The sequence below is a fragment of the Pezoporus occidentalis genome, unplaced genomic scaffold, assembly GCF_034315485.1.
Source record: "Pezoporus occidentalis ecotype Australia unplaced genomic scaffold, CSIRO_AGI_Poc_V1 ctg37, whole genome shotgun sequence".
NCBI lineage: Eukaryota > Metazoa > Chordata > Aves > Psittaciformes > Psittacidae > Pezoporus > Pezoporus occidentalis.
Window position 1 is genome coordinate 4,343,954 of NW_026915691.1, and position 12,902 is coordinate 4,356,855.

At 41.1% G+C, this 12,902-nt stretch overlaps 2 long non-coding RNA genes across 3 annotated transcripts in view; both read left to right on the forward strand.

Moving 5' to 3' along the window:
* Positions 1-12,711, forward strand: part of LOC134170220 (uncharacterized) — a 218,793-nt gene extending 206,082 nt beyond the window's left edge. Inside the window, exon 6 of the long non-coding RNA XR_009967162.1 lies at positions 12,643-12,711. This is a non-coding gene — a long non-coding RNA (uncharacterized LOC134170220). The remainder of the gene's footprint in view (positions 1-12,642) is intronic.
* On the forward strand, positions 1,970-11,277 carry LOC134170223 (uncharacterized). 2 transcript variants are annotated; one of them, XR_009967166.1, is made up of 4 exons: positions 1,971-2,288; positions 2,804-2,928; positions 9,580-9,815; positions 10,796-11,277. It is a non-coding gene; the product is annotated as an uncharacterized LOC134170223 (long non-coding RNA). The 2 variants fall into 2 exon arrangements; XR_009967165.1 differs by lacking the exons at positions 9,580-9,815; positions 10,796-11,277 and adding an exon at positions 7,304-8,000 and having other exon boundaries at positions 1,970-2,288.
* Positions 12,712-12,902: the final 191 nt, after the last annotated feature.

The window sequence follows — 12,902 nt, forward strand, 5'->3', positions numbered from 1 at the left end:
CATCAGAATTCTTGTTCTTTTAGGGGTTTTGAAAAGCTTGCTGATGCTCCAGCATCCTGTTTTCTAGCATTGTAAACTAAGACTGTCATGAAAACTCCAAAGCAGTGAGACAGTCGATGTTCAAAATTGTACTTAGAAGAAGACATTTTAGAGACATATTTCAACTTCAAAACCACAGTGAGCAATGCTTAGCCTGCGGTTGGCAGGAAAAAGAGATTATTTGATTATTTTATGAGTGTCAGTGTTATGCCATTCAACCCCTAGATGCAGTCACATATCTGTTGGTTTGGTTGATCTACTACGATTATCCCCTATCAGAATCAGAAAGATACCATATTTACAACATGTGCATGCCATCACTTGAAAGCATACACAGTGATGTTAGGAATAATGTATTAAATGGTTATTCCCATAAAATTCAGCCTATTCCCACTCCTCAATAACAAATGTTGCAAATAGTCTATCAATCAGCTCTGCCTTCACAGTGACTCTGAACATTCAAAGTCAGTAACTGAAATAGAAATGACATTTCTAACAAAATTTACTTTTCAAAAGAACTTGGGCTCTTTTATTCAGAGTATTTTTGATTTCCAGAGCTGTTGTTATTGAAAGCCATTCAGACAAATTCCAAAAACCTAACATTGCAGGATAAATCATATTGGGCACAGATGAGTAATGCACAAGGTTTAAAACCAATTTGCCACTGTTCCAGGCACTGGGGATGAATCCTGGTCCAACTGAACTTGCAAGTAACAGGCCCCTGGATTTCAATGAGATAATAATTTGATCCATGCGATTGCTTCTGTCTCTTTCTTTGATATTGCTGTAATTGTCTCTTCTTCTTTAATCCAAAACAACTGAGATAGAAAGGAAAAGCCACATATGTTTTTCTAAGGAAAGGGCAATACATAACGTTTAAAAAATGTTTCATCAAAGGTGCAACTGTTTAAAATGCAAAACAGATACTAGAGAGGTGACAAATCCAAGTTCTTAGGGTTTTATTTAAGATCTTTCAAGTGTTCATTTGTCAGGAATACTTGTTTAATTTTTTTAATGTATTCAGTTAGTCATATTCGGTTCTCTTTTATGTCCACTTCTCATGAATCACTTCACAGATGGACTTCTACAAGCACATCCCTGTGGGGAAAGTAAATTTTAAGTCATAATAAGAACATAAGACCTGCCATACTGGATCAGAGCAAAGGTCTGTCTAGTCCATACCCTGACTCTGTCAGTAGCCAAGAGCAGTATATTAGATTTTAACAGTAATGGCTTTGATCTTTCAGTGAGTATTAAGTTGGTGACTAAGCAGAAAATGGAAAGAAATCCCAAAAGCAGAGCATTCCAAAACAGAAGAAACAGCAAGTGAAACCATTTCTCCCTGTGCCTTAAAGGTCTGTGTCTCATAAGAAATAGGTATCAGGCTGATCAGGTGTAGTAAAAGTGTTACCCTCACAGGGAGCACTGGGGTTGCTGAAACTTAAATATAATGTTGAGTACCAATAGCATTTATCTGTTTTGTTCTACAACCAGCTAGATAGCACTGCTTTGGGATACTATGGCTAGTTTTTCTGTTGCAAAATGGAAGGAGCTAATTAAATTATATCAAAAGAGATAGTTCGGGTTTAGGAATTTGGGTTTGCACATGGTACACTGGCAATATCTAAAACCTGTTGCGCTCTCATTTCCAGAGTAAAAGCTCCATTTGTTCCAGTGAGATTGTAGTAAAAGTCCTCAGGATTTAGCTCATCTTTTTAATTGCTGCTGCCTCAATTAAATTGTATCCGTGATAACAACAGCCCTCCTGGAGCCCCACCAGGAACTTGAGCACATTGTGAGTAAATTAAATAATTGTGTAAATTATAAAGTTTACAACTAGTGGTTATTGCATAAAAAACTACCTCAAGAGCACATAGTTTTTGTAACCTTCCTGCTCTAGGAAAGCTTAGAAAAAAAGGTGTTTAGCCTGACAAAAATCTACAAGGATCACTGATAATTTGTTGATCAGCATTAGGTTCATTAAATCTATGCACTTCATTATCTGATTAATTCAGAGGCAGGTTTGTAATCAGTGGTGAAATGTTTAAGATTCTTCTGCTCTGGCCTCCACAACCTCCTGCAGCTCATTAGAAAAGCTAATCAGATTGAATTTTCCACCATGCTGTTTATTGTAGCCCTAATGGAAGACAATCACTTTAAAATTACACTCTTGGCAGGTAATTTCTAAAAGCCGTAAGCCATGCAAGCTCTCTTCTCCCTGTGCTCTTTGTCTTCTTTACTAGGGTAAGGTAAGGAATGGTGATTTCTGTTAGGATTTAGAGAGCTATTTTGCAGTACAGGATATAAAAGCTGATGAACAGACTGTCTTTACTATGTTTCTTCTCACCTGGCAGCCTCTTCAGAGATCATTGGTAATGCGTGATGAGTTTGTTTTAAAGCTCAGGTGGGTTTCCTACTTGGTGATTTAATTATTTAAAACATTAAGAACTTTCTGCGTGTGCTTTTATCTTGGGATGAATAGCATTAGTCAATAAACAAAGACAACTTTTTGGTCCTCGTGTTTCACAGGTCAGTTATAAACCATGTTGTGCTGGAGCCTTCTGAACTAGGTTACTAGTATGATCTAAAAGAAAACTATGACAACATTTAATGATGAAGGACAGGAAAGGAAGGCGACCTAAAATACAGGGTATTCTTACATTTTTAATAACTGAATATCTGTGCATTGAGAGAAGCGACAGCAGAAGTTGATAGTCATCTATTGTACTAGCAATTTTCCTGACACTTCTCTGTTTTTCTGGAGGGCAGCTGAATCGGGGAATGCAGCAGGGACAGGCAGCAGCTGTGTGAGAAACCCTGTTATTCCGCCTATTTGGGAACAAATCCTTTCACTAAAGTGAAGAACCAAAGCTGGGAGCCAGATGCAAGGTAGCAGAGTGATTTCTCTGGCCATTCTACTGTTTTTTCCATCTTGTGAACAGAAGTCCACTTGTGGTTCAACTATCAAATCTGTTAATCTCTCAATGTATGAAAGGATGGGCTCTCCTGTGACTGGACAGACACCAATGGAGACATGGGATGAAGGCATTTGTCCCTTAGCATGCAATCAGAAGTGAACCCCTTGTATGATGGAGAATGCCAGCACTTTTGGCTGGGAAAATGCTTTCGGTCATGTGGTGGGGGAATAAGTGACATACGGAATGATTGTCTTTAGTTATTTGACATAAGAAGATCCCAATCTAAACTTTCCCGTCAAGCCATGTTCATCACATCTTTATCTATGGGCAGTAAGAGGTGAAAACATATCCATAGAACACCATGAAGAAGGTGCATGCCTAACATGCAGGAATCTTTTTGTCAACCAGTGTGCTCTAAATGTGCCAGCCTCTAGGGCTGGATCCCCCTTTTGGGATGGGTCTTCTTGTCATAGGCCTGACTATAAGAGTAAGCAGCTAATGCCAGCCCTACTTCCTCCTTCACGGATGTGACAGCTTGAATAGCAAGCACCAGTCATGCTTGGGTCACAAGACTGAAATGCGCTGTGCAGGAAAGGTCGGGGTAAAAGCCATGGTAAAATATATCCCCTTCAAGTGGGTGGCACTCCTGCTTTTCATTGGTTAGGGTAATATTAGGTTTTCTGACGTCCTGAAATATGATAAATCTAGACTTAGCTTCATGTTCTGTCATTCCACAGGGTCTGCTCCATTGGATGTGTGCAGAGGTAACTGAGCTAGGAATAGAGGACCATTGCAAGCATTGCATCTCCAGCCAGTGTCAGCTTTTCTCTAAAAGAGTATTTCTTGCAGCAAGGCAAGCATGAGTGCTCTGGCTTCACTTTATGGGGTTACCTTGTGGACTGCTCTGATGTGCCTGGCAGAGGCATTCATCTGCCAGTCATTTCTCATACCTGCATGCTCTAAGGGCTGAATTTTGCTCATGCTCAGAAGCTCACAGCCTGCACATTAAGGGGATCTGGTTTTGAGGGCACAGGTATAGGCAAAGGCTCAGGTTAGGAGCCCAGACCATTTTCTCTGCTATCTGTGCAAGAAATGTGGTTCCTGAGAGATGATGCTTTTCTTCTAAGTTGATTTATTAAAACCTACATTCAGCATTCTGGTTTGTTCTGTTACCCCTCAATTGTTCTTCAAGTTAAAACCTGGCTGTGAATGAAATACAACTTTAATATAAAATTGGGGATTTATGGGCCTCTTTAAACATAGAAATTAGACATGAAAATAATAATCAGTCATCTAATGCCATCTCCCTGTGAACATGCTTTTGTAGTATTATTGAGTCCTTTTGGCTGGTCTGGCTTTGTGCATCACAAGGCAATTTCAGTTCTTTTAATTAAAAGCAATACCTCCTGGGGTGCAAGACCTGCCAGTTATCCTCTCAATACCCTTGAAGTCCATTGCCAAATGATTTCATCTTTGTCCTTCATCTGCCTCATCTTTCAGTGAACTTGCAGGTTACATATGGATGGTGATATCCAAGACAACTGTACTGAGTGATATTTATGATGCCACAGAAAACTTGCGTTACATCTATTTCTGTATTACTTTCTGTTTCAACCTGGCTCAGTACTGCTCTGTGTGACTCTGTGTAATGAGCCAGGATGTGTCCTCTGCAGTGGCAGGCAGCCCAATTCATAGCTAATACACAACAGAATACAGCCCAGCTGCTGCAAGCTGGTACCTAACCTGATTTGTGGCTGATGATCCATAAGGTTATGGCTGATCCAGGCTCTCAGCAGCTCTACAATGCCCTTCCTCCGCCCTGGCGTGTGCTGCTAACCATGTCAGCTCCAACCTTCCCCATTGCTTCCCCTCAAATGACACAGAGGCCACCTCCAAGCTGTCCCTGATACTACCCCCTCTTTTCTTCACCCCAAAATTCACTAAGCCCATCTTCAGGAGCCGTGCCAGCTCTAGACCACTCAATTATTCCTGTATCTGTTGTTTCCTGAACTTCTAGCTATACAGCTAGAGAAACATCCCTCTGATAGCTCCCTCAGCCCTTTATACAGCGCTTGAGTTCATACTGTATTTAGTAAAATTTATTGTGGTAAAGATGATGTCTCTACACCTTTTCAGTTAGGACAGTGGGATTTAAACTTTTTTTAGTCATAATGAAACGTTTATAGTAGCAATGGGAAGTATCAAGCTATTTTCGGGGGTGGAAACAATCTCTCTAGAGTTTATTTGCTGTAAAAAGAACTTCACTTTTGCTTTTAAGTGCCTGGAGTCTTGGGATCTGGTTCCTCCCGGTTCCAAACACAACCTTTTAAGTACAGTAACATTTCTATAATGAAGTATTCCTTTCCTACGTAGGCTTGTCTGAGGAATGAACATTAGAAGGTCGAGTTTGGCTCAAATCCGAAGCTTGCTTTTAGACAAGCTTTTCCAGAGCAGGGACAGATAGAAAGATGAGCATAAACTAAAAGAGAAAGAAAAATCACTTCTCCTAAACCAGAGATCTGACTGCTGTGCGCATTATTCCTGGCTGCATTTGTCACAGCTGCAATGTAACACAGAGATGAAGCGTGCTTTGATTAGAGTTCCTTTAAAAACACGCAGACGGGACCACCAGAGCCCTTTAGGACTGAAGCGGTACTTGGGCAAGTACAGCTTTGGGTCCCGGCGCTCGTTCCGTGGGCTCTGCTGCCATCTCATGGTTCCACCGGCATGGCTGAAGTCAGCCACCTGAAATGGCTCTTTCTGCGGTGGCAGCACTGCTTCAATAGCAAGCAGTGATGGTTTTTCCCTTCCCTCCCGTTAAAGAAGTTTAGGAAATGTCTGAGTGTTAGAAAGGAATTCTGCTGTTTCTAATGGCAGAGCGGCTCATTTACGCTAGAGCAGGGGGTTGTGGACTACTTCTAAGATATACACAATAATTTAGATTGGAAAAGACCCTTAAGATCATTGAGTCCAGCCAAAAATGTAGTGCTGCAATAAGTCAGAAAAGCAGCTTTAGGCCAGCAGTAGGCTCAAGTTTTCTGGACCTCCCTGTAAAGCTATCTGTAGCTTACAAATAGAAAAGATTGAAAAAGCATATTCTAAATTACTGATGGGTCTTTAGGTCTGACAGGAGTCAGAACAGTCCCTGGGGCGGTGTGCGTGTATGTGATGTGTTCAACCCACAGGCTGCCCCAGCATCTGGGAGGTACAGGTTGGGTTCTCCACAGAAACTGGTAGAACCCATACTAGACCTGTCACCTTGCCTCTGCAAAATCCCCTTCTCAGCAAAGAGATTCATTTATGAGTTAACTGTGGCGCTAAATACAACGCAAGGGCAAAATAACTTTTAATAAGTTTTTAAAGTTTATCCTTCACTAAATGGTGGCTTTAAAAGAAAATGCTAAAAAAAATACAAAAAAAAGCTTGTTTTAAGTAAGCCTTTATTACAATAAAGCAGTCTCCAACATCCATGTTTTCAACAACCAAAACCTAACCAAATTTGTATCTTAAACAATGAGATAGGTACAGAAACCAACAGTGCTTTAGAAACTAGCAAACTTTCCACTGTTATAAACAAATAATTATCTTAAAGAGTGATATTTAAATGTTGGACCATTCACTTGCTTAAAAATACTCCACATATAATTTAGCTGTGAACCACCCTTTACAGCACTTACAGTCAAAGCCAATCACCCTAGAAAAAAAGGCAGGCTTTTAAGTATGGAAAAAATAACGTTAACAAACCAGTGTAAGATTGCAAGGAAACAAATCTATATGAGGAAAATTATGTAATCGATGACAGAAAACAAACACTTTGTGTAATAAAGTGCACAAAGTGGGACTCTGATGTTGGATGTAACTTGAATAGGGGATTTCCATGTATAGCTAGAATAGTCGCAAAATTGGTTCCTTAGTGCTAACTGAGCAGAATCCTTTCTTTTAAAATCTGTGCTAAAGAAAACTTTTTCTTGAGTATAAATAGTCCTTATAGTGTGTAGAGTTATTTAATTCATGTCTTAGCAGAAGAATGGTTTTGGCAGTCACTCCTCTGTTCAGTTTCAATGAAAACATATGTATTTATGGTACAAATATCTGTATTTAGATCTAGAGATAGAAAAGAATGGGTACATTAATCCTATGCTTTAGAAGTCAACAGAAAAACTCCTAAATTCAGTTGGAACAGGAAAGGGTGCACTTTTTTTGTTTTCTAAATAGAGGACAACCATGTGAGGTTTTCTGTCTATTGGTTGAAGAAAGGAGCATCTGCCACATTATTCAACTCTCAGATAAACCACCAGGGCGCTTGCAGTGTTGGAGATGCAACTTTTGTCTCTCTCTGTCCACAGATACACACAGCAATTTTATTCCTTTGGAAGCTCCTCCAGCATTGACTGGCCCCGATTGTCAGCTGGTAAACAAGACATCCACTGGACATTGGCAGAGCATGAGGTAGTTGAGGAGATGGAGTAACAAATCTCACTGTTGCTGAATTTTGCTCCTGCTTCCCTTGGTTAATCTGCCATTTCATGTCTTTAGGCTATGCTTTCACTTGTGCTTTTTGCTGGGCATTGGGCAGCAAGCTTTCAAAAGTGGACCAGTACCCTCTGCCACGTAGTCCTTTTCATTAGGGTACACAGCATGCAAATAATTGTTGCTTGGCATCCAAGTGACCTCTGAAATAGGAATGATTCTCCTGATTTTCAAACATTGTGGAGCTGTTTGGAAGCCTTTCCCTACCAGGACAGGATGCTGCTGCTCATCTGAGTCTCCTTTTTCTGTTATACTTTGAACTAGAATTCAGTAGGTCTGATTTTTTTAAAACTCCAAATCTTTGATGACTGATGGAGTCTCTGAGCTGAGTCTTGCATTCTGGCTATAAAACCACATTTAGTATCTGCACAGCTGGCACAATTGGAGGCCTCCCAGCCAATAGTGATATTTCTTGCAAATTGTTTGATCAGAGTGAGATTTCTTGGATAAGGGACTGCTGCATGATGAAGAGGAATCTCTTTGTCTCCTAGTCTATCAGCCAACACAATGACACAGATTTAATGCTTCTACTGCAAAATCTCACTTTGTGATCTGCATTCTGCAAGAGCTCACTTGGCTCCAAAGGCTCAGCTGTCATCATGTCATCCTTTGAAACTTCTATCACATTAGGGGGAACCTGTCCCCCTCTGCCATCAGTCAGCTCTCCCTCAAATAAACCATCCTCATCCATATCTCAAAAGATACAAACCTTATTCTCCAGTAGCTACAGGAAGCTCTGCTTTAGGGTGCTTATTAGGACCATCAAAAGGGTCATAGCTATATCGAGCTAAGAATACTTTAAATCTTGCAGGTTGTTGTCTTGAAGACTCTACAATTCAGGAACATTTGTTTGTTACTGATTCCTGGGTCTCATTTAGTCACCTCATCTAAAAGATATCAAGATCTGATTGCCCTGAAAGTGGTCTCGTAAAGTTGCCTGGATCTTTGTTCCAGTTGCTGGGTAGTGGAAGCAGTTCTGCTTCAGCCACTTTGCCTCCTGCTACACTTCCAAAGAGCTTCCCTTCCTCAGAAGGCAGTTCTTATTTTGAAAGACATTGCATAGTCTCCCCAGGCTCCTCTGGGGTGCCAGTCCCTGTTGCCGGGCAGCCAGTCCTCTTCCTGCCCTCCTGCCTGCAACTGCTCTCCCACAGAATCACTGCTGCCTGCCCTTACTTCTGGCAGGGAGTTCAGACCATGCAGCATCATGTCTTCACCCACAGCCTCTGGCAGAAGCTCTGTGCTGTCCCCTTCCTCCTGGAGGTAAGCATCTTTTAAACTCTTGCAGGTTTTTTCCCATCCTCTTTCCTTTGCTTATTAAATTGCCTTTATCTTTAGCCAGTGAGCAATTCATTTTTTATCTGCTTTGTCCCTGCCTGTGCAGCACTGGCTGGGGCCTGGGTGCGAGCTCACCCTTTCTTTGATGCTGCTGTGTTTCACTGCAAGGCAGCTGAAAACACAGTGATACATATGCCTTTTCTACATAAGCAAATTCCTGCGTAACCAATTAGATGTGATGTGATCACAGGTGGAAGGGGAAGCAATTCACCAAGTTAAGAATGAAAGAAACAGTCATCCCTGTGCTAAAAGAGCTGGAGAATCTACTAGGGCTTGTGCAGTGTTAACTTGAGCTGGAGTCTGTTATGTTCACTGTTAGTACAAAGGTAATCGATAGAACTCCCTTTTCTTTTCCTTGGAGGCAAAAGGGACTTAATGGATTTAGTTCTTCACAAACGGTTAAGAAATACTGCACTCAAGAGGAAAGGGGCCTGTATAGAGCACAATCACTTTATCCAAGTACATGACATACAAAATGCAGGAGGGAGAGAGTTTATAATTCTGTAGTAGATACTTACCTTACAGATCAAATGTCAAATACCAATCACCATACATAATTAATTGCTTTAAGATGCTTGTCATTAAAGATCTTAGAAACTAAAGGAACAAGAAAACCTACATAAAAACATCAATTTGTTGGCAGTTTTACAGGAGCAAGTATGTGCACTTTTTGAAATGCATTTTAGCTTTAATAATGCCAATGGAGAGGCATCTAATGAGTTAGGGCATTAATTACTTTTATAGGTTTTTATCTTAGTTGCTCCTGGAGATGAACTTTGCCCTTGTGTGTTACTGGCAGATCCTTTTAACATGTTCTAAATTAATTAGAAACTGTTTGAAATCTGAATTCTGTCTATATTCTGCAATATCCAAGGAATCCTGAACATAAGGAGTGGCCTGTTGGACCAGCACAGAGGTCCATCTTGCCCACTACTCTCTCCTTTCCGTGGCAATAGAGGTTGCTCTATTGAGGAACCAGTACATAAGTTCCTGGTCTGCTCATCTAGTACTCCCAAGCATCCATAATTATGACCAGGCATCAATCAGAGATGTTAAATAATGATTCCATACCTATTCTGTTCTAATCTGTTTGTAGACCTGTTACCCAGTTTGACTAGTTTCTTTTGAAGCTGCTGACTGTCGCCTTTACTGCAGCCTGTGGTAGGGATTTCCAGACATTAATTACCTGCTGTGACAAAAGGCACCATCTTCTGGCTCCCAGTGGTGCCCGATGAGTCCCACAGTGCGCACCTTCCTTCTAGTACTGTAAGATCTGATAACTAACAACTTTGTATTCACCTTAGCCATTGCCTTTATGATTTCATAAGCCTTGATCATATTGATCATATTTTCTCAGCCTTCTCCTCTGTAGGTGGAAGAGCCCCAGCTGTTTTAGACTCTTACTAATGGCTCTATCTCACCCTCTGGATCATTGCGTCTGCCCTTTTCTTTACCTTCCGTAATTCTTTTGTATTCTTCAGGTGTATGGACTTGTCCCTCTTGTAAGCAAGATGTGAGGGTACCAAGGTTTTATACAGCAACAAAATTATCCTTACTCTTTCCTCCTCCCCTTTGTTTTTCACGTCTTGTTTTCTTTCATGGCCATTTTATAACGGTAAAGAGGCAAGGAGAAATTTTTCTAAGGTTTTCAGGTGTTGGGCACTGTTGTGGCTCGTGTGTTCAGAAGGGCTGCTCACACAGTTTCTCTTTTAGAAGGTGAATTGTGTTCCCCAAAACAGCAGAAATGTGGTAGAAAGTTATCTTTGGGAATGAGCAGGCATAAATGTAGTGTCTAGTCCCTTGAAGGTATCGCAGAATAAGCATTAAAACCTGTATTCTGGACACTCTTAAAAGTCAAGTAAAAGAACAGATAGAACCTGGAAACCACATTAAAAAAGGTTAAAAAATGCAAAACCATCTGCAAAACTCAGTGTAACCAATACCTGGTCTTGGTGCTTACAGGGAAGTAAGAGGTATATTGAAATTCTATCTGAAAGGAAATTCCTGCTGCTGCTTTGAGTCTGTACAGCAGCATGTCATGACTGCCAGCAACTTACCCAGGCGAGATGCAATATGGTTTCATAGCCCTTGTTCAAAACCAGGAGATGCACCAGTGTTAGCACCACAGGATCTACTCTGGATCAGCCTGAAACTAGATACTGAAAGGATCCAGGACACTGGCAACAGGTATGTGAAACATGCCTAGCTCTGTGTAAACTTCTCAGACACCTTGTTGTAATAAAGGATTTCAACATGAAGTGGCAACTTGTGAGGACAGCTGCACTCAACAGTGATTTCTTAAGAACTGGCTGGGCTATTGTTAGTTGTAGTGTGGGTGGTATTTTTGTCCTTGTCAAAGGAAATGTGGATTAATTTATAATTATCCCAGATAATTCTGACACTGTCTTACAAGCTATAAATTCGTGGATTAAAATTACATATAATCAATTTGGAATTCTTTGTGGTGCTTCTAGTTGTGTCTCTCGCGTGCGGTGGCAATGTGCCTCAGCGCAGGTGTGGGCCTGAATAACTATTTTGGGGGAAAAAATAGGTTAGAAAATACTTGGAGACATATGGTGGTCTTGGAAAATTATGCAGTCAAATGAAGATGAGATGAGGATATGAATAGAGTTCTGGCAAATAAAAAATCAATATAGTTTCTGAAGCAGCTTGGTTTTCATATTTGTAGACATCTGGAAAATAAGTTGTAAGAACCGTGCTTCCAAGTTACCATGGTATCACATTGAGGTGTTTCTGAATCATATGATCTGAGCTAGCCCTTTTATCCAATGTTGGCTTTTTTAAATCTTCGCCACCAGCATCCCGTCTCAGCAGCACATCCAGAATCCTCATTAGAGTCTGCACCTTCTGTTTCCACACTGCGTGTCTCTGCCACGGGTACGTAGTGTGTAACTCCTGCAGCCAGTCAGCGCTCTCACTTGCTTTACAGCTCTCTGCCTCTTTCATTTTCAGTTGCCTCTGACTGCATTTTTCTTGAGTAAACTGGATGTACTAATCTTTAGATATTTAATAAAGTTTCCACGATCTCCAAATATGTTTAATAATTATTTACAGATTATTTAATAATACCTATATGAAGCAGCTGCAGCATTAACTTGGTTCCTGTATGTGCTGTATAGCTTACTTCATTAACAAATGTTAATTAAGTTTTGGAGCAATAAGTACTATATTAATGCAAAATATTGGTTATCAGGTACTATCACTATATCAGGGGATAATTTGAAGATAACATCCTGGGCTTTACAATTAACAACTTCTGTTGCGTTTTTACAAGTCTTTGAAAGCCTCTTGTAATAACCATAACACTTCCTTTTCGGGTTGTCTGCGCCTGTAAAGCTTATTTTAGAGCTTAGAACCTTTTCACGTGACTTGTTCACAGAACAAGTGTTAGATTGAGGACATGATTAAGTGACATGAAGGGGGGGGAAGGGAAAATAAGGCCACGCATCAGCAGAGCAGATTTTGGAGTAATTCCTGAGTACGCAGAGAACGTTTTTAGGAGCAGGTCAGGTGTCCGGACACACGTCTGGTGGCATTTCAGGTGTCATACAGCATGGTAACTTATGTCCCATGTTGTATCTGCTAGCCCTGTGTCTTGGCTACCCTAGGGCACCTGAAATGGTACTGGATGCTTATGGTCAGGTATCTGAACTGCTCCTGCAGCCATTGCTAGAGGCCAGCTGGGAAGGATCAGAGCAGGAGAGCACTTACAATTAGAGCTCCATTAAAGAGCTAAAAAGCACATGGCCATTTACAGCCTTGATTGACACTGACAGTGACATTATGTCCTCTTCCACAGCTTGCTTTCCTCAAGGAGATTGCGGCAGGGCACGGCAGGCTGGAAGTGCCGGGGTGAGGCTGGGCTGAACTGGCAGTGCTAAGGGCAGGGATGTACCTGGGGTGGTTTCTGTGGATCAGGTGCCTCTGATGGAACACCCCCCACCCCGGGGGTTTTAAGAAGCTAACCAATAACACGTGTGTGTTGTTTGATAAAACCTGCAGCTACGTCTCGGTGTCCTTTTCCCCACAGTGACACTGGATTTGGGGTGATGACCAGTA